The sequence below is a fragment of the Sorex araneus genome, chromosome 1, assembly GCF_027595985.1.
Source record: "Sorex araneus isolate mSorAra2 chromosome 1, mSorAra2.pri, whole genome shotgun sequence".
Lineage (NCBI taxonomy): Eukaryota > Metazoa > Chordata > Mammalia > Eulipotyphla > Soricidae > Sorex > Sorex araneus.
In genome coordinates, this window is record NC_073302.1 from 206,288,925 (window position 1) to 206,312,743 (window position 23,819).

The 23,819-nt window shown below is 42.4% G+C and overlaps 1 protein-coding gene across 5 annotated transcripts in view; it reads right to left on the bottom strand.

The window, feature by feature from the left end:
- Positions 1-13,824, bottom strand: part of LYPD6 (LY6/PLAUR domain containing 6) — a 155,021-nt gene extending 141,197 nt beyond the window's left edge. For 2 of the 5 annotated variants that reach the window (XM_055132816.1, XM_055132824.1), the window contains exon 1: positions 13,691-13,824. The gene's annotated coding sequence lies outside the window, so the exon portion shown is untranslated. The remainder of the gene's footprint in view (positions 1-13,690) is intronic. The other 3 variants (XM_055132832.1, XM_055132846.1, XM_004619366.2) reach the window with 2 other exon arrangements.
- Positions 13,825-23,819: the final 9,995 nt, after the last annotated feature.

Genomic DNA, 23,819 nt, shown 5'->3' on the forward strand with positions numbered 1-23,819 from the left:
CCCATACCTCATCACAACAACAAAAGGGAAAACCAAACATCAAATAATAAAATGTGAAATAAAGGCAAAGACAAATAAGCCTTAGAAACAGTATAACATGTAGATTTAATAGGAAAAGGAAGCATATTATCCCATTCAGGTTAGAGTCTAATAATGTTACCTAGTAAATTATTTCTTTAAAAGCATAAAAAGCAAACCAAAATGCCCACAGTAAATTACCTGCTGTAGATTAACTATACTTTACCTCTAGAGACTTACATTACTCTAATTTTAGAGCACTCATGAACTGCAGTGATAATATGGAAAATGATCGCAATAAATCTTTCTCCTCTGACCCAAGAGATGACAGAGAACAACTCTGTCCCCCACACCCCCTCACCCTCACCCAAAACAGTCTCAGATGGGGAGCTGCCTCAGAGGAGAAGGTGTGACCTGGCCCTCAGCACGCTGTGCTCTGCTCATCCACCCTCCCCCCACTCCCTCCAGCTTTGACCAGGTCCCCATGAAGAGAAGGTGGATCTGGAGGAAGCCAAAGAGAAAATCCAAGACTGATGTCAGGAAGCCAGGAGTAATACATGTCTTCTGTGATCACAGAGATGAAGGGAAGAACTGCACATTTGGGATGTATTCAATACTTTTATCTATTACTCTGCAGTAACTGTACTGCTTTGCTCAGGAATGCCTCAGAATAAACTGGGGTCTTTTAGAAGTTATCTTTTAAACTTATTTCCTCTATTAATGAAAATATTTCTTTTGGTTAGACAGGGAGTATGCACTTCTCTGAGAAGTTTCCTGAAATGGAATTTATTTTCTCTACTAATGAAAATATTTCCAATTTTTTAGGGTGTGTGTGTGTGTGTGTGTATGTGTGTTTGAGAATTTATTCTATGAGTAGGACTTCCTGGGACTTTATGGAATCTAAAACCAAGATTCTTAAAGAGCGCATCAAAACCCTACAGTGACGGGGGCAGGGTGGGGAAGCCTGAAGCGATAGTACAGTGGGTAGGGCATTTGCCTTGCATGCCGCCGACCCAGGTTCAATCCCCAGCATCCCATATGATCTCCCAAGAACCACCAGGAGTAATTCCTGAGTGCAGAGCCAGGAGTAGCCCCTGAGATTGCTGGGGCTACTCTACCCACCAAAAAAAAGAAGGAAAAAAAAATAAACCCCTACATGGGTTCACTGAATGTTTTAAAATAAAATTTTTACAAGAGGGTAGGAGAGAAACTAAAGGATTAAGGTATATACCTTGCATGTAGTTAAACCTGGTTCAATTCCCAGCATGGATCCCTAAGCATCACTGGTACATCTGGGTACATCTCCTGAGGCCCTAAGTACTACCAGGGTGGTGACTGTAAAATCCTCACAGCCTCAGGTCCTAGCATTGAACTGCAAGTGGGCTGGCCGAGAATCACCAGGAGGGGTTCCCAGACCTCCTGAGTACCTTTGGGAGCACTCCCCAATTTTTCTTCATTTTTATCATAAAATGACTGGAGCGATAGCACAGTAGATAGGGCGTTTGCCTTGCACATGGCCGACCTAGGTTCGATTCCTCCGTCCTTCTCAGAGAGCCTGGCAAGCTACCAAGAGTATCCTACCCACATGGCAGAGCCTGACAAGCTACCCTTGGCATATTCGATATGGCAAAAGCAGTAACAAGTCTCACAATGGAGACGTTACTGGTGCCTGCTTAAGGCAAATGGATGAACAACAATTTATTCATTGGGACGACAGTGCTACAGAAAAGTGTTTTTATCATAAAATATCTTACTTTATGCATGTTTTATAAACCTCTATACCCAGGGTCACATCAAAATTTCTCAGGTGTAAAGGGGTCATGAGTAAAACCCTGTGCTTATAACACTGGACCTCAAGAGGAGTATGCAAAAAGGGTTCCAATGTCAAACAGATGTGGGGTTCATTGAATAGGACCCCTCCTTTCAGACTGAGCCAACAATCACTTATTGAAATTTCTGAAAAGTCCTGTAATTAAAGAAATGGCACTATCTAACCCATTGTTTCCCAAATATAAGCCAGCTTCTCTGGTAGAGCCTGTTCTGAAAGTGCTGATTTTGTAGAATCATTTTACAATTACAGAAACTGATGTTCAAAGAAGTTAACTGGCTTAGTCAAAATCTGGTCATTAGTCAATGGTTGATAAATCAGCAATGAGCATGATGAGAAGTTGAGATTAAAAGTGGAAAATATCCCAACAGCTCCACTTTCTATCCAGGTTTACCGCCCCCCCAAAAAAAACAAACAAACAAAAAAAACCAGCTGCCCCATCTTTATCCATCTTCATGTCTGGCTCAGTCATCCTCCTTGGACTTCAGATTTCTTCAACTTCTACTTCTTAGGTGACCAATGCACAGCTGAGTACAACTCAGCCACAGGCCACCTAGCTATGTATAGAGCATATCTCAGCCCACTTTCTTCTTATCCGGATAGAACAGAAGATTACTACCTCAAACTTGCAAAATATAGGTAAGGATAAGCATAGTCCGAAGCCTTTGAAATACTTTCATGATTCATCTCATAGAAAAGAATAACACAGTTAGGAGTGGGGATTTCATTTTACTATTTCTTTTTATTTGTTGCCCACCCCTATGCCGGGCTTAGGAGGCCTGAGGGCACTACTAGTATTAGATCTTGCTCAACACGGAGTCAGGCAGTGTTGAAGACTGAATAAAGATTGAACTCAGAGTTTAGCACATGCACACGGCCTGGTGAAATACCTCCCTGGCTCCAGGGATGATGCTTTTAACTTTCTTTTTAATCTATTTGGGGGGGCAGGGGTGCACACCCAGAAGTGCTTAGGCATCACTCCAGTTGGTGCCGGATACTCCCTGTTCTTCCCAATCTACGATTCTACAGCCAGTTGATGTAAAATGAGGCTGAGAGATGGTACAGGGGCTAAGGCTCTTGCCTGGCATATGATTGATGTTGTTCTATCTCCAGTACCATCAGGAAGCCAGGAAGATTCCCAAAACTCTCAGCACCAAAACAGGGAGCATTTGGTGAAGTGGTGCAATTCTGCCGGTTCCCACCAAAATGAAAAATGGCTCATCTTCTGTTGCCAATGTCACTATTCTCTGACGTAGGCAAAAATTAAATATATATATATATATAAATGATTTTAAGAGCAGCTAGAGTATAGAGCAGTGTCTCGCAACCTTTTTCCAGTGGAGCCTCCTAACCTCATTTCCTTCCTATGCACACCTGCCCTACTAGTTAGCTTGCTAGGCTCATGCCATGGTCTGCCACTTACATGATCTTCATGTATAGACCCCTTAGAATATTCTGAAATTGAGTAAGGGTGGCTTAGAGTATATTCCCAAAGATTCTCAATATCTGGGAGGTATTCAAGGGAAACCAAGACAATGTCTCTGAGGGAATTGCTCACATCTGTGGACTTTGTTTACCTTTCATGGCCATCCAAAGACTGAAATTAGGTAGTATTTAGTAGTATTGTGTACAAAGTACAAAATTTATCCCTTCCATCTGGAATAAATCTTTTGAGAGATCTCTCTCTCTCTCTCTCTCTCTCTCTCTCTCTCTCTCTCTCACACACACACACACACACACACTCACACCTTTAACATTTTCACTATTTAACATATTTACTAATCTATACAGGACAATATGTTCATGCAAGTACCCAAGAGAAATAGAGTTATAGAAATAAGCCTGAATATGAAAAACAATATGTCAGTTCAAACCACAGAGAAGAGTGAGTACAATTTACAGTGATGGGGCAATCAGCAGAAAAAGCTTATTTGGGGAACCACATTTAAACTGGGTTTTAAAGGATAAAAAGGATTACCAAGGCCTGAGAGGCAACTCAGAGGCAGAGCACTTGTTTTGCATGTGTGAGGCCCTGGATTCAACCCTCCCACTGGGGCGGGGGGGGGGGTGGGAGAAGGGGGTGCGTATGAACTCTAAAGTAATGGATGGAAAGATGCAACTGATGATGGACACGCCCAACAAAAACAAGTCAGATATGCTGCCATAGTTTCTATGAATTCACTCTGCTGAGTGATTGGGACTACAAATTGAAAGAATTCCATGAAAGGAAAATCTGCTATGAAGTGATACATAAAAGAAAATACATGTACTTCTAATATCCTCCCTTTGATCTTGGATGGAGAGATACTATATGGTTGTAGAATATTACTTCTGTGAAAGCCGGTATTTTTCAGTGGTAATATTCTCAGAAGACTTGAAAGGAGATTCTGTTCCTCAGTAAGATATAGAAAACATCTAAGAAATCAAATGCATTCTGTACACATAATAAAATCAAAGTTTAGTGAAAATCTACATAGCAATGAAAAAAACAAATTTCAAGGCAAGAGGCTAGATCCTTTATGCCATTTGTTATAAATCTCATACCCTAAGATGCCAAGAATGCTGTCTAACTGAGTTTGGTCTAAATACCAACTTTATGCCACATTTTTAATTGCTTAGAACTATTTTATCAGATCAGCATTAGTGGGTAGTTTTAAATGTCAAAAAAAAAGTGTTGGTTCCTACTTATCTGAGACTTTAAAGTTTAATTAGCACAGCCCCTTGATTTTATAGTTGGAGCAAATGAAGCCCAGACTGTGGTTGACTGACTTCCTAAAGGTCACCATCTAGTTAATGTTAACCAGTTAAACTGAAGAAAACTAAATAACTTCCCCCAAGGTCATATATTTGGCAACTAAAGTATATAGCATTGGAGCTCCTGGGTTCCTAACCTTCACTCTGTGTTAACTCTCCCAGAGGAAAATTTACAGGTAATCTTCATAATGGGGAGTTCTATAGATGAAAAATCCCAGAAATCAAAAGTACATGGTAAGAACAAGTAACTATATGTATAATCTAAATTGCTAAGAGGGATAAAAGGGCTTATTTCTAAATGACTTAATGGAACAACTAATGTATATACTTGTTCATTTATTATGCCATTCAGTATTGAAAAGGGGAAAAGTGACATGAGTATAATGCACTCTTTATTTCTGGTGATTTTTAAGGCATAAAAATATTAATAAATATGTTTATGGAAATGTTCACTGAAATCCTACCATACACGGGCACTAATCACTTGTTAGTCTTAAAGATAATGGTTTTGAGACCGGAGTGATAGTACAGCAGGTAGGGCATTTGCCTTGCACGAGGCCAACACCAGCCCGGGTTCAATCCCTGGCATCCCATATGATCCTCCAAATACCACCAGGAATAATTCCTGAGAGCAGAGCAAGAGTAACACCTAAGAATAGCTGGGTGTGACCCAAAAAGAAAAAAAAAAACAAGATAATGGTTTTGACCATTCAAATGACTGTTTCAAAAAAACAATGGCTGCAATATTAGGATGGCCTCAAGTTGAAGGCTTCTACCTCTAATGACTTCTAAAATGTCTATCAAAAGATGATGATATCATACCCAATTGCTTGATTTTGCCTAACAATTTGTTATATGACAATCATCCATTTGTACACCTGAACATTCATGGCCAATTTTTTATTTTATTTGTTTTTGTTTTGGGATCACACCCAGAACAAAGGTGCTAAGAGCTTGCTTTTAGCTCTGCCTTGGGGGTCACTCCTGGTGGCTAATGGGGTTCCTAGGATTGAACGCAGGTTGGCCACATGCAAGACAAGCTCACTGCACACTGTATTATATCTGCAGCCCTTCTCTTATCCTTAATTTTGGCTTGGAACTTCTCTTGGAAAAAGAGTCTAGGATGAGCAGGTGAGCATGAAGTTAGGGCTGCTGCCTAGTCTTTGCACTTATTACAGAGAGCCTCAAATAACATTATTTTGTTCAAGGTTATTTCATTAAAAGTTAAGGAGAAAAAAAAATCCCTGGCTGATAGTGAACCAAACATTTCCAAGAACCTGCTTCTATTATACATTGCTTCACTTTAGGTGGCCAAGAACCAATTTAAACCATATTATATGAGGACTTACTGTATATTCTGTCTAAAATCCCTTGCTTTCAAGTACCAACAGATGCGTTCCATTTTAGCTGCTTCTTCTTTGTTTCATGAAAAAAGATCCAAGTTCACTGTATCTGGAGCTGTGCACATAAGAATTTGGTTTCTGTTGTCTCTTTAACTCTCCTTTTGTTCAATCTCAGACAGGTAACAATGTCAACTTGCCTACTAGTAGTTACGGTCACTAGTCACCAGTTTTAACTTATTAACCTCTAATTTGTAGAACAAGAGAAAACTAAAATTACCTATTGGGTTATCACCCTAGGGCTGTCTCTGAAGCCCATTATTCTGGGCCCTGGCACAGTCCTACTAGGATCCCAGCTTCACCTACGTTTGTTGGAAGAGATACAAAAATGACGGGGGCAGGCACCTATAGGCCATCATGGTTCTGGCACCTGCCCCAGGTGGCTTGCATGGGCTCACACCTGAGACAGGACAGGAAGCCCAGATGAGCAGTGGTTCCTGCCCTTAGCTTCCAGCTGTACTGCTGCTCCAGGAGACCACAGGGTCTAGGAGCCCAATTAGTGGAGTCTAAGAGGAGCCTCTGCCCTTTGCTGTGGACCTTCAGTGTACAAGCCACGGTCTGATCCTGACCCTTTATCTTCCAAGGCAGAGTTCCTTTCTTTTCATTCCATCACTAGTTGATAGGTACCCCTCCCCAGGTGCTCACTCACTATCCTGAGCACTGACTTAATCCTTTGAGTGTCCTTGTCTGAACCTCTTAGAACTGCTTTCCTTGAGGATGGACAGTGCATAGCATGAAGTAGTATATAAATTCAATTTTATAAAATAAAAAGATTAAAGCATATGTTCTTCCATTGATGTTTTTTCTGACAATACCGTATTACATATAAAAGTCATATATATATATATATAATTTAAAAACAGTTTGACCCATAGCACCTCATTGAGCTGATGTTGAAGAACAATATGACACCCTAGTTTCTCTAAGGGGTTGTTATTAATATTCAAGGTAAGGGCCAGAGTGATAAAACAGTGGACAGGGCACTTGCCTTCCAGAGGCTGACCCAAGCTCAATCCGTGGCATCCCATGTGGTTCCCTGAACCTGCCAGGGGTGACTGCTGAGTCACCTGGAGTAAACTCTGAGCACTGTCAGGTGTGGCCCAAAACCAAACAAAAAAAATTCAATGATAAATATTAAAAAGCTTTGGGTTTTCATTTTTTTGGGCAAAGATCTTATTTATCAGGAAGGAGCAGAGCTCACTGTGGTCATATGTCTGAGATACAAGTGGGAATGAAATGGGTATAGTCAAGCCCAGTTTTGAGAGAAAGACAAAATCCACAGCCAAGGAAAGAAACAGACCCAATACAAAAACACAGGAATATTAGATGGATGTAAGTGGCAGAAATCAGAGCGAACATTGAGAATAAGCCAGAGGATCCTCAGTAACCAACAGAAATCACTTTTTGTAGCCCAGGAGTTAATTGTCTAAGGATAGGCAGGGTGACTTATAGATTATACTTCACTAAAACAAGTGAATCGGATAGCCTTGGTAGATAAAATGGGTTCTAGCATCTTTTCTTATTTCAAACATCTGTGAGTTGACAGGAGCTTTCAACCCTTTCATTCAATGTGTAAGACTCCACAGTATTTACTGGGAAACTACCAAGCTCTCCTCAGGTACAAGGGAAAGTATTGTGGGGTCAGAAAGGAAGGAAAGACTTGCTCCCTGTCTGCAGGGGACTTACAGGCTAGAAAAACACATTACTCCCTGCACTTAACTCTTCTTGTGCTGATAGTTATGACAAGAATATAACCCCTGTGGATCTCCCAACTTTCACTGTATAAGGGAAGCACAAGAGTTCACCTTCAGCTACACTTTTTCCTAATAGTAAACAACAACAACAACAAAATCCAAACATGTTGCCCTTCTGTATACAGAAAATTTGGGGTGGGGGGGGAAACAAGTCATCATTTCCTCCCTCCTTCCTTTCCTTCCTTCCTCCCTCCCTCCTTCCCTTCTTCCCTCTTACTCTTTTTCTCTTTTTCTCTATCTTTCTTTCCCACACTCAGAGATGCTCAGAGCTATCCTACCTCTGTGTTCTGGAGTCACTCCTGGCAAGGCTCAGGGAACCATATGGGGTGCGGATGATCAAACCTGGGCTGACCACAGGCAAAGCAAATGCCTTACACACTATACTATCTCTCCAGCCCCCAACAGGTACATTTTTAAAATATAGGTTTGCAGCATAGAAATGATCACTAAATGATCCCTTTCTTATAGCAAGAGTGTTATCTGAGGTTATAGCATCTTACTTTCAAAACACCTTCTCTTATAAGAAGACTTGAAAACACTTAAGTAAAATATAATAAAATATTTTAGAATTCCATAATAACCCAAGCTAGTCACTGTCAATATGTTGGTACACTTCTTCCAAGAGAAAGAGAGAGAGAGAGAGATGAACAGCAAATAAGATTTATATAAAATTATGCAACTACACATTTTTTAAGGGCACCACACTAAAACAGGATATCACATCCTATTCTTTTTTAAAGTAGTAGTATTAGTGTTTGCTGGGCTCTCCTAGAGGGACAGAGGAATCAAACCCAGGTCAGCCATATGCAAGGCAAATGCCCTACTCACTGTGACTGGAATGATAGCATAGCAGATAGGGCATTTGCCTTGCACATGACTGACCCGAGTTCGATTCCTCCCTCCGTCTCCGAGAACCTGGCAAACCACCTGTGGTGTATTCGATATGCCAAAAACAGTAACAAGTCTCACAATGGAAACGTTACTGGTGCCCACTTGAGCAAATCGATGAGCAACGGGGTTACAGAGCTAGTCTTTTTTAAAATATTGGCTCTAACTTAGTAGGCACACTGTTTTTTAGAGAGAGCTGAGAGAATATTATCCAGCTATATGACAGCTGATGGGCAGAGAATTTAAAACCAATTCCTATAAAAGTACTTTGGATTGCTTTTCCAAAGTATACTTATAGTCAATTTTCCTTTTGACTTGAATCTTCTACTATTTTTTCCCATTTAAGGTATCTTTGAAGTTACTCCTATGGTTCAACATTAGAAGCTTTGTTTTTACCCATAAGTGCTACATACAATTTATGAAAGTTAAATAAAACCATCCGCAAGCTACTTCCCAGAGAGTCTATTTATCCACTCAGAGAAGTGTCTATTCACCTCCATTCTTGTTTCTTGGTCAAACAAAAAAGGTCATGAGTATACAGTGAGCTGAGATTTGCAGGATTTTTTTAAGTCAAACTAACATTGGGCAACACTTCAGTTACAAACATATTTCTTCCTTTATTTCTAACACATTATCTTTCTTTTCCAAAAATAAATTACATTTGCTGTAATCTGTGTTTGCTTTGAATACTGATCTCCCAATTGTCTACAGGAATTCAGATCTGACTAGGTGATTCTAAGGTCCTCCCTGAGACCCCTTTCCTGATAGGAGATCCCCGAAGACCACCTCTCATCTCCCCAGAGAGCAGTGACTTACCCACTACAGTTCTTCAATGCACTTGGGTGATGGCCATCTGATTTTTAAGGATTTTGTATCTACCCGTTGATTAGATCTTGATTATACTGAGTGCTTTCCATTTCCTGCTCTATTATCTCCAATGTGTTTATTGCTTGAGAAAGCATGCATGCAGGGATATTACTCAGCAAAAGCAGAAGCAAAGAATTCATTTACCTGTATTCTCTTTTTATCTCTGAGTCTATGGTTGCTATGATGAAAGCCAATTTCTTCCACAATTCTCATTTCACAGCATTTAAGAGATTTTCATGACTGTGTTGGGGAATGCACTGCAAGGATTTCCTCAAATTCTGTTTTGGCTGTTTTATTTTCAGTGTGCCTAGGATCTGTTACCCTTCCTTGATGAAGTTTAATAATCTAACCTTCAAACTTTTTTTTGACAGTATATGGAATCATTCTCAGGAAGCGTTCTCCTTTTTATTTTTCCCTTTGTACTTAGAGTTTCAAAGAGCTTGAATATAAGATCTTTATTTTTCTAATCACATCTGGATTTCCATGTAGTCGCCCACTCTTTCATATAGGTAATGTAACTTTTTCATTTTTTTACTAGGGGATAGGAAAGTAGCTCAAAGAGCTAGAGCCCATGCATTACACACACTTCTATATGCCAGACCCCGAGTTCAAGTCCTAGCCCCTCCACAACCCACGCTCCCCATCCAGTGCTGCCCAGAGCACTGGACAGAACAGTACTGCATTCACCAGTCTAAGCATAGATCATTCAGGCCTACAGAGATGAGTATTGCCAGGAGTGATCATCTGAGCACTGCTTAGGATACTCCCCTCTCCAAAAATCTTTCTATTTTTATCTCTAGCACGTCTGCAATGAATTCCCTTTTAGAGAACATATTGTATACTTGCTGTCTTTCTTTGGTGTCCCCTAGCTATTCTAAATATTTCTAAATATTCCAGTTAGAATATTTAATTGAATCTAATTGAAGTGCGTGCATGCTTGCATACATTTGCTAGTGGTGTACATATGTGTGTGTGTGTGTGTGTGCAATTCCACACTACGTGTTACAATCTGAATTGTTTCTACTAGGTATTCAGCAGATGTATCCTTAATAAATATGTCATAACACTTAATAATCACAGGAATCCTATTAAGTGTCATTTCCATTCTAAGCACTTTAGATGCATCATATCATTAAGTCTCAGGCAGTAGAGGTCAAACTACTTTGACTAAGAATTTGGCTATGAATCCCTAATACCTAGATAAGTGTTTGCACATAGTAGGTGCTCACTAAATATTGCTGCATGAAGAAATTAAAAAGCTATAGCTGATACTATTAGTTATATTTACATAAGGAAACTGAAGCACAAAAGGTCCAATCTTTCTGAAATCTCAGAGATAGTGTTTGTGAAGTTAGGCCTTGCATCTTCAAGCCCACAGAATTAACCAGCATTTATTAGTAGTAAATTCAGGACCCATCTCCATCAATGCAAAGAAAATTAATTCTATTCATCTTTATAAATAGTATATAATATCAATTATTGTGAGCAATTATTTTCCAAGAAATGTTCATAAATGATGCTTTTTAAATAAACAAGCAGATAACTATGCTCCGTATTGCTATTTATGAAAGAAAAAATATTTCTCTTTCATCAATGTGTTTTGTTCCATTTGTACACCAGTTAATGAGGATTTCAGGACTTTTGATAAGTGGGATTTTCCCCTGAGAATGGCTCCACTTTATTTAGCAATTTTTTGTGTGTCAATTCTTTTTAAAAAATAAGAATGAAACTAATGAAATCACCATTTATTAGGGCTTCATTATAATTAGCTATAGAATTTGCAAAGAGTTTCTTTGTATAAAGTGGGTGACCTATGTATCTCTCAAACATCCTTGCCACTACCACTCACTGCTTTACCTGAAACACTACCATTAGAAAATCTTTCTTCAGGGTTATGTTTATTTGTATAATAAGTCAGTAATACAATAGCATACCCCCTTTGAAAAAGGCAGTTCCTTAAAACCACTATTAGCTTTCTCCTTAAATCTTCTTTATCAGCCCACACCTTTCTGGGAGGTACATGATATTTAAAAAAGAGACAAGCCATTTTGGGTATGATATAGAATAGTCCTGACAGTGTAGATTGGAAAATAAAAAGAGGTACAAAAAAACAAGAGTAGGAAAACAGCAGAGATATAACCCAGCATGAAGGAAAAAGTGGAGAGAGGGTGTGAAGGAGCAAGGGAAAGAAGAAATTGGGAAAACAATGGACTTAAATTCTGCTCTCCTGGGGGAAGGGGGGAGGGAGCACTTAGACTCAGCCTCACCTGTCCCACCTGTAAAATGGGCACAATCACAATCATGAATTCCTCCAGACACTTGAATAGTAGATCTCAAGGTATTCTGGATTCAGTACAGCGTGTTGCTGTTTAAGCTATGATTTATTTTTTTGAACTTGGCATTATTTGCCATAATATTTCCCCCTCCTCCTCTTCTTTTTGCCTTCTATTCTATAAACACTCATCACACAGACTGTCAACAACTTGAACATGTAGACCCATGAATCAGATCTACCTTTTTCTTCTGGAAGCATTTCTGGTGTTTTTAAGCCAAGGAGCCCACCCTCAGTATTTAACCAGCCCTGTGTGCCTACAGCCACAGAAAGCTTACTGTGCACCCTCATGCTAGAGTTCTGTAAAACCTCTGTGGAAACAAGGAGGCCTCTTTAAAGTCCTGTTTCAGTCTGGTGCCTTTGGTCAAGGTGGAAACTCAAATTGAAAACAGACAGATGCTTTACATTTAAATGGTTTTAACATAAATGTGTGTTAAGCCATTTCATGGACGATTGCACAAATATCTTCCGCAAACTTGGTACACATAGACAGTAACCATTAACGTCTTCCAGAGAAATAAGGGGCAGATGTAAAATTTTAAGCTGCTCCCTCCTCGGAGTTCCCCGCATTCTAAAAGCAAACGTGAAGGCTGGAAGCGAATTGCTCAAGTCACATCACGGCGTCTGCAGGGCTGGCCAGGTGAGAGTATGTCACCTAAGTCAGTTTAACAAGAAATAAGCCTCCCCCGGGAGGATCCGAACTCCCGAGCCTCCCACAAACAAAACTGCATTTCGGAGGTCACCTCGTGGGAGAGGTTACTGGGGAGGGCGGGGGAGCTTTCCCGAGCTTCTGTCGCCGGGCGGAGAGGTCAGCGCTACCTAACAAATCACTGCCGAAGGTCTGGCCCCCACGTCACTCCCCGACCCTCCGCTGGAAACAAGACTTCAGAGTCCGAAGAAACGGCAAATGACCCTGACACTTAGGACTAAGCCAGGGACCGCGCCGGGAGAAAGCATCAAGTTTGGGGGCGGGAGGCGTGGGGTTCTTGGTGCCAGTCGAGATGGGGTGCAGCGGCGTGGGGCCGGGAAGGCAGTGCGGGGGGTGGGGGGTCGTCAGAGAGAATCAGAGACCCAGAGAGAGTGAAAGAGAGAACTTAAGACAAGAATAGACTGAGCCCCTACGCCACTGCTCTTAGCAGAGCAAGTTGCGCCCCGGCCAAGCCCAGGGGCGGAAGCCTACGGCCCCCCGGCCCGGGCGCGCGGGTGGGTGGTCCCGGGCCTGACGCGCTCCCGCCGTGGTCACGGGAGCCACGCGCCGCCGCATCTGGGGCTGCGGCTCGTCGGGCGCGAGGCGGGTCACGGCCACCCCACCCACCCTCGCGTCGCTCCGCCCGGGCCGCAGCAACATGTGGGGCGCCGCCACTCCGGTCGCCCGCCAACTCCCTCGGGCCGGAGTTGCAGGTGGACGCTCGCTCGGCCCCGGGAAAAGCGGCTAACGACTCCGGGGAAAGACTCCTCCCGCCTTGAACTTGGCGGCGCTGACATGTGCAGCCCACCCGCTGCGCGCCAGAGCTGCCCCCGAGCACGCACGCACACACACACACACACACACACACACACACACACACGCACACGCACACACGCACACACGCACAGACACACACACACACACACACGCACACACGCCCCTCTGGCCCTGCCCGGGGCGCAGAGTGCTGCTGGCCGCCCGCTCCGCAAGAAAGAGGCGAGAATGCCAGGTCCGCTGGGCCCGGGAAGAGCTGTCCTAAGCACCGGGCAGTTGCAGGGCTCCAGCCCACCGCCCGCCGGCCCCGGCCCTGCGCTTTGGCTCGGGCGCTGGCACCAGCCCCGGCCCCTTTTGTGCTCTCCCGGGAACCCCGCCTCTACTCACCTGGGCTGCGCGCGGATTCCGGCCGCCAGCGGCAGCCCTCTGCCCCATCCCACCAACACTGCGGCGCCCCCAGAGTGTGCAATGCGGAGCCCCGCCAGCGCGCGGCCGGAGCCGGGGAGAGCAGGGGAGGGAGCGGGCGAGGGAGGAGTAAAGAAGGGAGGAGGGGGGAGCGCGTGGGGCGGGGCTGGAGGCGGGGGGAAGCTGGGCGAGCGCCACGCCCACCGCGCCTGCAGCTCCCGGCTGCCAGCCTGGGAGGCCTGGACGCGCGACCAATCAGCGCTCGGGTGGTGGTAGGGGCGGAGCCAGGCCCTCCGCCCCGCGCGCTCATTGGTTGGGCGCTCACGACCCCAACTCTGCGAGTCAGCCTGCACCGAGTGTGCAAACTCCGGCAGGCTCTGGTGGGACGCGGGGTTCGAACGCCTGGATGGGAGGTGGGGAGGGCTGAGGATCAGTTGAGGGTCGCGGGCGGTGCGGGGAGCATCTTGAGGTCCCGCCCTTGGCGCTTGTTCGAAAGAGCGAACTCAAAAACCAGCATAATTGGTCTCGAATGCATAGGTTCCTTCCCCCGAGCGACCCCCCGCGCCGCTCGCTCACCCTGGCTAGCAGCGAAGCGATAACTAGCCTGGCAGTGGCCTGGCAGTGTGAAACGGCTCCAGTTGTATCTTCCGCCCCGCCACTCCAGGGCTTCGCGAAACCCGTTGCACCTAAGCACCCGCGCTTGAAAGCAAGTGAACCTCCAAACCCAGGGCAGACCTGGACCACTGCATGCTTGACCACTTCAAGTTTGCAACAGAAGACCCGAGGCAGACGAGAGCGTGGAGAGGGGGAAAGCGGAGCGGGGCTGCCGTGGCGGAGAAAGCGGGCACGTCGTTCTGAAAGCTGTTAGAGAAAGCCAGGGCATCCTTCTCCCGCCTTCCGCCAGGCCCTTTCCCGAAGGAAAGCCCTCGCGCCGCCCCGCAGCCTGGCTGGGGGCCTTGACCTGCGTCTGTCTGGTAAATCGTGTTCCATTCTCCGGACTTTTCAGCCCGGAGCCTCAGAGCTGGAGCGGATCACGCCACGCCCCTTCGCCGCCAGGGGTACTCGGGTCTGATCCCAGGAATGCGGCTGGAAGGACTCCAAGCGCCGGCCCGAGAGGGAGCTCCGAGCACACCTACAGCCACCGGCCTCCTGCGCTGCCACCTGCGCGAGGGGAAGGGGCGGGGTTGTCCCCGTGCAGAGGATTTGTCTATCTTTATGCTCCTTCCTCCTCCTCAGATTTTTCTGCTTTTTGCGCTTATTTCCTGGCCGGCCTCCTGAGACCCTTCCTCCACTCCACTTCCTCTCGACCTGAAAATACCCCTGACCCCTCGCTTTTACATCCCCTTCCCCATTCTCCCTACTCAGAAAAGCTGGAATAACTTGGTTTTGACTAACAGCTCCGTAAGCGAAAATGTTTGTTTATTTCGGATTTTTACATCTTTTGTATTCACAGGTTTACACATGATCAGGATTCCGCTGGGCAATAAATAAATAAATAAATCACTGTCACTGTCATCCCGTTGCTCATCGATTTGTTCGAGCGGGCACCAGTAACGTCTCTCATTGAGAGACTTATTGTTACTGTTTTTGGCATATCCAATAGGCACGGGTAGCTTGCCAGGCTCTGCAGCGCAGGCTTCATACTCTAGGTAGCTTGCCGGGCTCTCCCAGAGGGGCGGAGGAATCGAACACGGGTTTGCTGCGTGAAAGGTGAAAGCCCAACCGCTGTGCTATTGCTCCAGCCCAAATAAATGAATAAATAAATAAATAAATAAATGAATCTTCGCTGCCACAGTTTTCATTTCTAGGGAAGGAGTTTCTGCTTTCAAAGTTCCTGACAGAATGCCTCGTTCTTTGTTTCCCTTTTTATTGACCTAGCTTATAGTTTAGTCAAAACTTGATACTGGGGTTCAAAATGGAGTTCCTGAGACTTTGAATTTCTGGTGGAGGAAATCCTTAGAATCTCTTCTCAAAATACATATTGCGGAGTGAGGTGGAGTTGGACCACATATCCGGGTGCTCTTGGGTTGTACTCCATACTTCTGACCAGCCAGGTTCAGTGCACGTGAGGCACACACCTGAACCTCTGTACTGTTTCTCTGGCCCTCGGTATATATTCTCCAAGAAAGATGGATATATCTTGAAATGTTGCAAGGATGACCTCTACATATTGGGATGATAGATGACTTTTTAGGCATCTTTATACTTACCTAATGTTTTTCTAAAAGAAAGGTTGTACTCATCAATCAGGGGGTAATGTGTTTAAACATACTAATTCTGAACATATCCTAGACACCAGAAAAGCTAGAATAATAAAGCCTCCCTCCACCCTTTGCATCTCATTGCTAAGCCCCATACATTCTATCCCCTAGAGCAGTGTTCAGACCTAATTCACCTCCACTTTTCTTCTCTGGAGCTTCTGCATCAGAGCTCTAGCTAAGCTTTGAGTTCTATCTGCTGTCCACTCCTCTGCTGGGTTCTGTCTCTTTCACTGCAAGAAAGGTACAGTTGTCAACTGACAGATGAAAATGTGACTTGAGTGGTGATCAGGATGTAGTGTTTTACCGATGTCAAAGTACAATGCTGTAGTCTGAAACTTCTTACAAACCAATATTACCTGGATCATTATTTGAGAAAAAAAAAAAAGAATGACAAAGGTGATTCTGTCACCTAAAAGTTTGGTATCCTTCAGCACATCCCCATACCCACCTAACTCCATTGCTTTGAAGTTCAGTTAGTCTGTTGGTTGACATGCCCTTTTCTTACTAAAGGAGTCCCTATCCTCACCCCATACCTGCCTTCCAGATGGACTCATCTCCTGCCCGTACATTCCTCTCTATATGATGATCCCGCCCCACTACAACTCTACTTTCTTTGCTTGGGAGCTATGCCTGGCAGTGCTCAGGGCTTAATCCTGACTCTGTGTTCAGGGATCATTCCTGGTAGTGCATGGGGGACCAGAGATGAAGCCAAGGTTGGCAGTATGCAAGACAAGTGCCTTAACCTCTGAACTCACTTTCTGGTCCTTTCCTTTTCTTTTCTTTTTTATTTTTCACTCTTTTTCTTTCTTGGTCACTAAAACTTTTATTTCTTAGTCATTACCATTTTTTGTCTTTCCCATAAATAATGTGACTTCCTATGTCCACAGTTAAGAGTGCTGTATTTTTCCCCATTCTACTTTCAGCCCAACAGTAAGTTCCAACCTTTGCTTCAAGACTCACTGCAAAAGTTCCCCCCTTTTTGTGAAGGCCTCTAAGTTGTCAAGGGCATAATAAGCAATTCCTCCTCTCTGTATTTCAATAGCAGGTGTTTGGTTTATTCTATTACTGCTAACCTATTGCTTATTATGTGTCAGCCACAATTAAGGAAACACATCAGATTCACATCTTGGAGCACCCCATGAAAGAGACAAACATTAAGTCAAGTCACACAAGTAAATGCAAACTGAAGTGCGGCTAAACCACTACATATATGCAAAAATAAAGATTGTAAAAAACTAAAGCTCGCGGAGGGGCGAGTGCACTCTCCGGCTCTCCGGGCGGCTCTGTCTCACCGCCCGCGTTCGGTGCCCTGGAACCGCAGTGTGTGGACTGGATCGGGACAGCCGGTCGTCAAGGAAAGGCGAAGGAAGAACGAGGACCAAGCTAGTTGCTGATTAATTACCGTTTATTCAATCTTCCATCTTTCTCATCTCCCACACTCCCAGCTCCACTCCAGCCTCTCTCTGGATCAACTGCTGCCTCTCTCTGGCTTCTCTCTCTCCTCCCCCTTCTCTCTCCCACCTTGCCTTCTAGGCTACACCCAGCCAGGTAGCAAAATCAACATAAGAAAGCCCTTCCTGAGGGCAGGGCATTCCAAAGCCCTTCCTGACTCTTAAGGTTTTTTTTCTTTTCCTTAGTCCAAGAACTTATTCACATAGAATGCTAGTTATTTTTGTATGGACATAGCAAGGGATACATTGAGGCTTGCAAGGCAGCTCTCCTGGCAACATCTTGCCACAGGCTCAGACCACAGCACTCAGGCCAGATTAATCATTCCTCACCCTAGCAGGGTCTGAATCTAGTTATCACTGTTTGGATCATGACAACATTTGTCCATGATCAAGCTCTTAACTTATAGTTAAGAATGAGGCACTTTGGCCAGGCCCATCTCGATGCCAGGGTAGCACACAACTCACCGCTTGCCCTGGGTCCTTCTTGTCCCACGTTGTCGGGACCCTGCTTTGGGGATGCTAGGAAGTAAGGGCAGCTGAGGCTTAGGTCAAGAGAACAGATGCCCTGGAGGAAAATATCATGTAGAGTCAAATGACTCCCAAGTTACAAAAGCATAACATTTGTTAAGTCTTCCTGTGTCCATACAAAAAGGACATGGCTCTGAATAAACTATGCAAAGGACTCAAGGAGAAGAGAAACACAATGTTTACAAGTCAACAGAACACTAAGGAAAAAGCTACAAATAAACACAGAGGAATGGGAGCACTGTGACAGGAGTAACCCAATAAACCTAAACTCCCTGAAGCTATGTAATCCTACAAAAGATGGTTTATCTTGCACATAGGACAACATTACTCTGAACACATTGGTCTAATTTTTTTTTATGCTGTCTCCCATCCTACAATTGAATGTACCCCCTCTAAAAGACAATGACTGGTTTATAGGTGCTCAGATTTAAAGTAAATACATAAATGAATAAATTAATGGAAATATAAAGTTCTCTAAACATTTTAATTCATGTATAAGCATACTGCTATTATACCAAACTTAAAAGACTTTAGTTCTATGCTTTAAAAATTAAAATTATTAGAACCAAGTCTTCTAATCTCTCACAATGCTGATTTGTTTCCCTGAACATATAAACTATGTTATTTCTTCTTGGTTTGTGTCACATTTGCGAGGCATAACTACTATTTTATTCACAATCTATTATTGTTTATAAAATGACTTTTAATATGTATAAATACAATTTAAAGACATACAACTACAAAGCCCAGTTCATATAAGAATAAATTAAGCATTGTCAAAATTAAAAATACATAAATTAAAAACAAACACTGTTGAAATGATGAAAAGACAAACTAAAACTGGGAGAAATACTAGTAAATCATATAGCTGACACTGAACTTTTGGGGAATATACATAAAGAATGCTCTAACACCAATGATAAGGAAATAACTGCATTTTTAAGTGGGCAAAATATTTGAAAACACACTTTACCAGAGAAGATACACAGTGAGCAAAGAATACACAAAAAGATCCCCAATGTCATTGGCTATTAAGGAAATACTGATTTGAAACCACAATACAATATATATATACTTAATAGAATTGCTTGGAGGAGGTTATGTGCTATGTTCCAAAAGTTTGAGCTGCCTCCTTGAATGTCTCCTTCATCTTTGGCACCAAGCCTGCCTTATCTTCTCACTCTGTCTGGCTTCCAGCATCTCAGTTTTTGCTGCCTCTTCTTCACCAGAACTCCATAAATTCAGACTTTTGGACACCACCTGCTTTACCTTTTCCCTGACTCTGTGCTCAAAGTTATTCCTGGCAGTGCTTGGGGAACCAGGAATGGAACCAAGGTTTGTCATATGCAAGGCAATCACCTTTGCCCTTGAACTATCTTTCTGCCCTTTCCTTTATTTCTCTCTCTTTTTCTTTCTTGGTCTCTACAACTTTTTGTCCTTCTTGATTGCTACAATTTTTTGCCTTCCCCATATACATAATGTGACTTTACATGTCCATAGGTAAAAGTGCTAGTAATGGCATTGAACTGACTTGTTACATGATTATCAAAGGATTCAAAGGGGAAGGGATTGAAGAGGAAGAACATAAATGCCTTAAAATGTTTAAGTAACAGAATGCCTTTCAATTAAAACTCACTTTACCAAAGAAGATATACAATGAGCAAAGAGTACACAAAAAGATCCTCAATGGCATTGGCCATTAATGAAATACTGATTTAAAGCCACAATACAGCTATATATTTATATACTGTAATAACTTTATTATGAAGACCAAGTACTGATGAGATGCAGGACAATTTGAATTCTCACAAGTTATTATGGGGAATATAACATAGAAAATCACTCTGAAAATAGGTGTACAGGCTTTATAAAGTTCAATATACATGGATCAGATGACTCAATATCCTACTTCTATATAGTTACCAAGTAAAATGAAAGACCTATGCTAACATAAGCCGATTAATAAATACATATTGCCATTAAACTGCTAAAATCTTGAAACGAATCCAAAATCTCTCAACTGGGGAATGAATACCCAAATTGTAGCGTCTGCATAGAATGGAATGTTATTCAGTAGTAAAGCAGAAGGTTCAAACAGCACATTCTATACACTATGCTAATGAAAGACTCCCAAAGCTGTAAGTGCTCTCTGATTGAATGGTGGAGTCAAAGATAAAAGACTTGAGGTTCATCATGATGTTGGAACCACAATTTGAGGTCTGGGTGATCTCTACTTAGATGAGGCAATCACTTTGGCCTTTATTATTATTATTCCAAGTCTTCTGTCACATATTGCTAAACTTTTGCCTTATATATTGAGAAAAAATCCATTATTGAAAATATCACTAAATAGTCTTTTGTTTTTGTTTTTAAAAATATTTTTTATTTAATAAAGTTGTTCACAATATTTGATTACATTTAATATTCGAACCCAATCCCACCACCATTACACTTTCCCACCACCATATTTCAGATGTTTCCATCCTAATGTGCCAGAAGCAGAACCAAAAACATTTATTTTGTATTGTTTGTTATGAGTAATCTGCTAAAAATGATCTAAAGAAGGTTTCTTAGAGAACAGTGTGTCAAGGTTGTTGTATTTCAACCAGGAGCCATTAGACCCTTATATAAGAGATCAATAACATGCTGTTAAAGGTTGAGCCTTCTGTGCTTATATATATATATATATATACACATATACATATACATATATACACATATATATACAAATATACACCTCAAGTATATATATGTATATATACATATATAAGCTATATACGTATATAGTAAAAATATATTTCCCCCTAAGATTGGTTGCCTTCTACTTTAAACTTCATCAAATATGGTGTGCCACTCTTGGTATATCAGTGGTGTAAAGCATGAGATATCCAGGAATAGGATCACTCATGGACAAGACTCATCAGAACGTGTGGGGAGTGGCTGTGAGCATGGCAGTGGTTGAGTTCTGGATGTTTTGGGCTGCCAGGGCTAGCTCCTTTATACACCATGCCTCATAGCCATGCCTCATAGCCATGCCTCCAGTCCCCATGTCAGGCTGTTTCATTCAGGGCCCCCCCCGAACGGGGCTGGTGAAGCCCCTCCCCTCCCAAGGGATCCAGCGCCAGCAGGTAAAAACCTCCAGAACTCAACCACGTCCATGCTCATGGCCGCTCTTCACACGCTCAGACAAGCCCCACCCCTGAGAGTATCCACAGACAGCCTAGGTATGCGGGATTTGTGTCTGAAAACCAGGCTCAGTGGAATCTGGAATGGGTGACCTCCCTGCTATCTCCCCGTTTCCAGCAGCCTCTGGCAACATGTAATTTCATCAATAGCCATAATCCAGAGACTCAACAAAATCTCTGAGAAAGGAGTACATAATGATATGCCGTTGCCATGTCACCATATATTTTTCAAAAAAGAAAAATCTGTGACCATCTTATTCATTGAGAAATAACCTATGCTTTGTACAATACTAGTAGCACTATCACTGTAGCACTGTCATCCAGTTGTTCATCAATTTGCTCGAGCGGGCACCAGTAACGTCTCCACTGTGAGACTTATTACTGTTTTTGGCATACCGAATACACCACGGGTAGCTTGCCAGGCTCTGCCATGCAGGCGGGATACTCTGGGTAGCTTGCCGGGCTCTCTGAGAGGGATGGAGCAATCGAACTCGGGTCAGCCTCATGCAAGGCAAACGCCCTACCCACTGTGCCATCGCTCCAGTCCACAATGTCAGTATATAGAGTCAATTCACAATAAATATCAGTGAAATGAACAAACACATAAGAATGAAGATAAAGTGACTTTACTGGAATAAAGCAAAATTTTCTTCTTAGATGAGTCTTGATCTCTTTAAAGTAGCTGCTTTAATACATTTTCATTTTAGCTGTGCTGCTATTTCAAAATATATTTTCTTTCTCATTTCTGCTTATTAAAATATTGCTTTCTTTAAATAAAATGGTTTCCTTAAATAAATTATTCACTCTCATTATTTCTTTTGATAACCAAACCATTAATCTAACATATATCGATATTTTCCCTATTTTTGATATCCCAAGCAGTCTTTAATTTATCTTCTTTTCCTCTATAACAAATAAGAGAAGATTATATAACAGAATATAATTACAAATACACAGGTTTTATGTAAAACTTGAGAGTTCTGGGCTCCAAGAAACATCATATTTCTACATGTATCACTAAAAGTAATTTTCATTTATTGGACATTGATGGTTGACATTACACCCTTGAAATATCATTAATATATTTCTGCTCTATCCAGTTTGCACAGCCAAGTGACTTTTGAAAAAAAGCACTTAGAACTAAGCTCCTGTTAAGAAATTCATATAAGAGCTCAATTTTTCTCTACCAATTTTTTTTTTTAACTAGGGGGAAATAAAAGTCAGCAGAGAGCCCTCCATTGCATTGAGACATCACCAGTCAGTTTTATCCCCTATGTTTATCAGGAAATTTCTTTTTTGCATCAGCACATATACCATCCAAATTGGATTCACTCCGTTATTTCTCCATCATCACATTCTCCCATGGTCACTTAATGACCAATGACAATTGAAATATTAGTGGTCAAAGCAAACAAGAGCGAGCATATGTGTGTTTTGTGTGTTTGTGTGTGTGAGTGTGCGAATGTGTGTGTGAAAGAGAGAGAGACAGACAGACAGAGACAGAGAGACAATGTGTGTGTGCGCATACACTACTTAGGAAATTGTAAAGAATGAGTCCTAAAAGTCCTAAAATACTTATTACTTTTGCTGTTTCTATCATTGTTTCTGAGATAATCAAGTACTGGTTGAAGTTTTGTCAATGATACTACTTCTATACTCAGAACCAAGAAAGGTAAGACTGGTATGATTTTAAGAGATTGAGTTTCTGTCATCCCATCAACTTCCTACCTTATCCCCATTGCTTATGTTCTTAATTCCACATCAGAGTAAATTTTTTCTGCCAGATGGCAGAGTGTTTATCTTGAATTGAGTGCTAATCTGAACCGTGTTAATGGCTGCCTGGAACATTGTGCCGACAAGGATTATGGGGCCCCTTAGATGAATCAATTAGCGATTCTAATTTCAATTTCAGACACGTACTGATTGATGTGGTTGTAGGGCCTCCAGATAAGGTTTCCCAATAGGTAGCTAGATATGTGCATTTGAGCTTCATTAGACAAATACATTTTAAGACATAAGCATAAAGTTTCAATTCTCAGCACTTTGCACTGTTTTTGTAGTGGACTTTGCCAGCCAATTATGTGCTTTACTCTTTCTGAGTCCTCCCTTGAGGACTCCCTTGAGTAAACCTGAGTTTACTGCTTCTTAAAGTTACTAAAAAATAAAAAGAAGAAAGAACAGAGAAACAAATTAATCACAAATTATAAAACTAATTCAGGTTCAGCAGTCTGTAAGCTAGTACAGCAGAACAAGAAGGATGTGTTTTCTAGGTTTAGTTGAGTAACTGAGATAAAGAAAAATATCAGGGATGGGTGCTTGAAGGAATTTTTTCTCAGCAGTCCCAAGGTTGTTGAAAACAACATGACTTCCTGTCCTAGTGTTAGCCAATCCGAGGACCAGACTTACATTTCTCTCCGTATGTTAAATAGTACCAACACTAAACTAAAATAGCCTAGTTTCTTGCTCCAGGGAACACCCGTGCCTGGAAAATAAGACTGAGAGCCTATTAAACAGCTTGTGCTTCAAGGCTAACAACGTCTCGTCAAGCAAGCACCTCGTCTCACTGCCTTCCAGAGTATTATGTCATGCACTCTGCCCATTCCAACCAGTCCCTGCTTTTCAAGACTTGTCTTGAAATCTCAGCGCAGACTCTTCATAAATACCTGTGGAAATTAAGGCAGGGAAC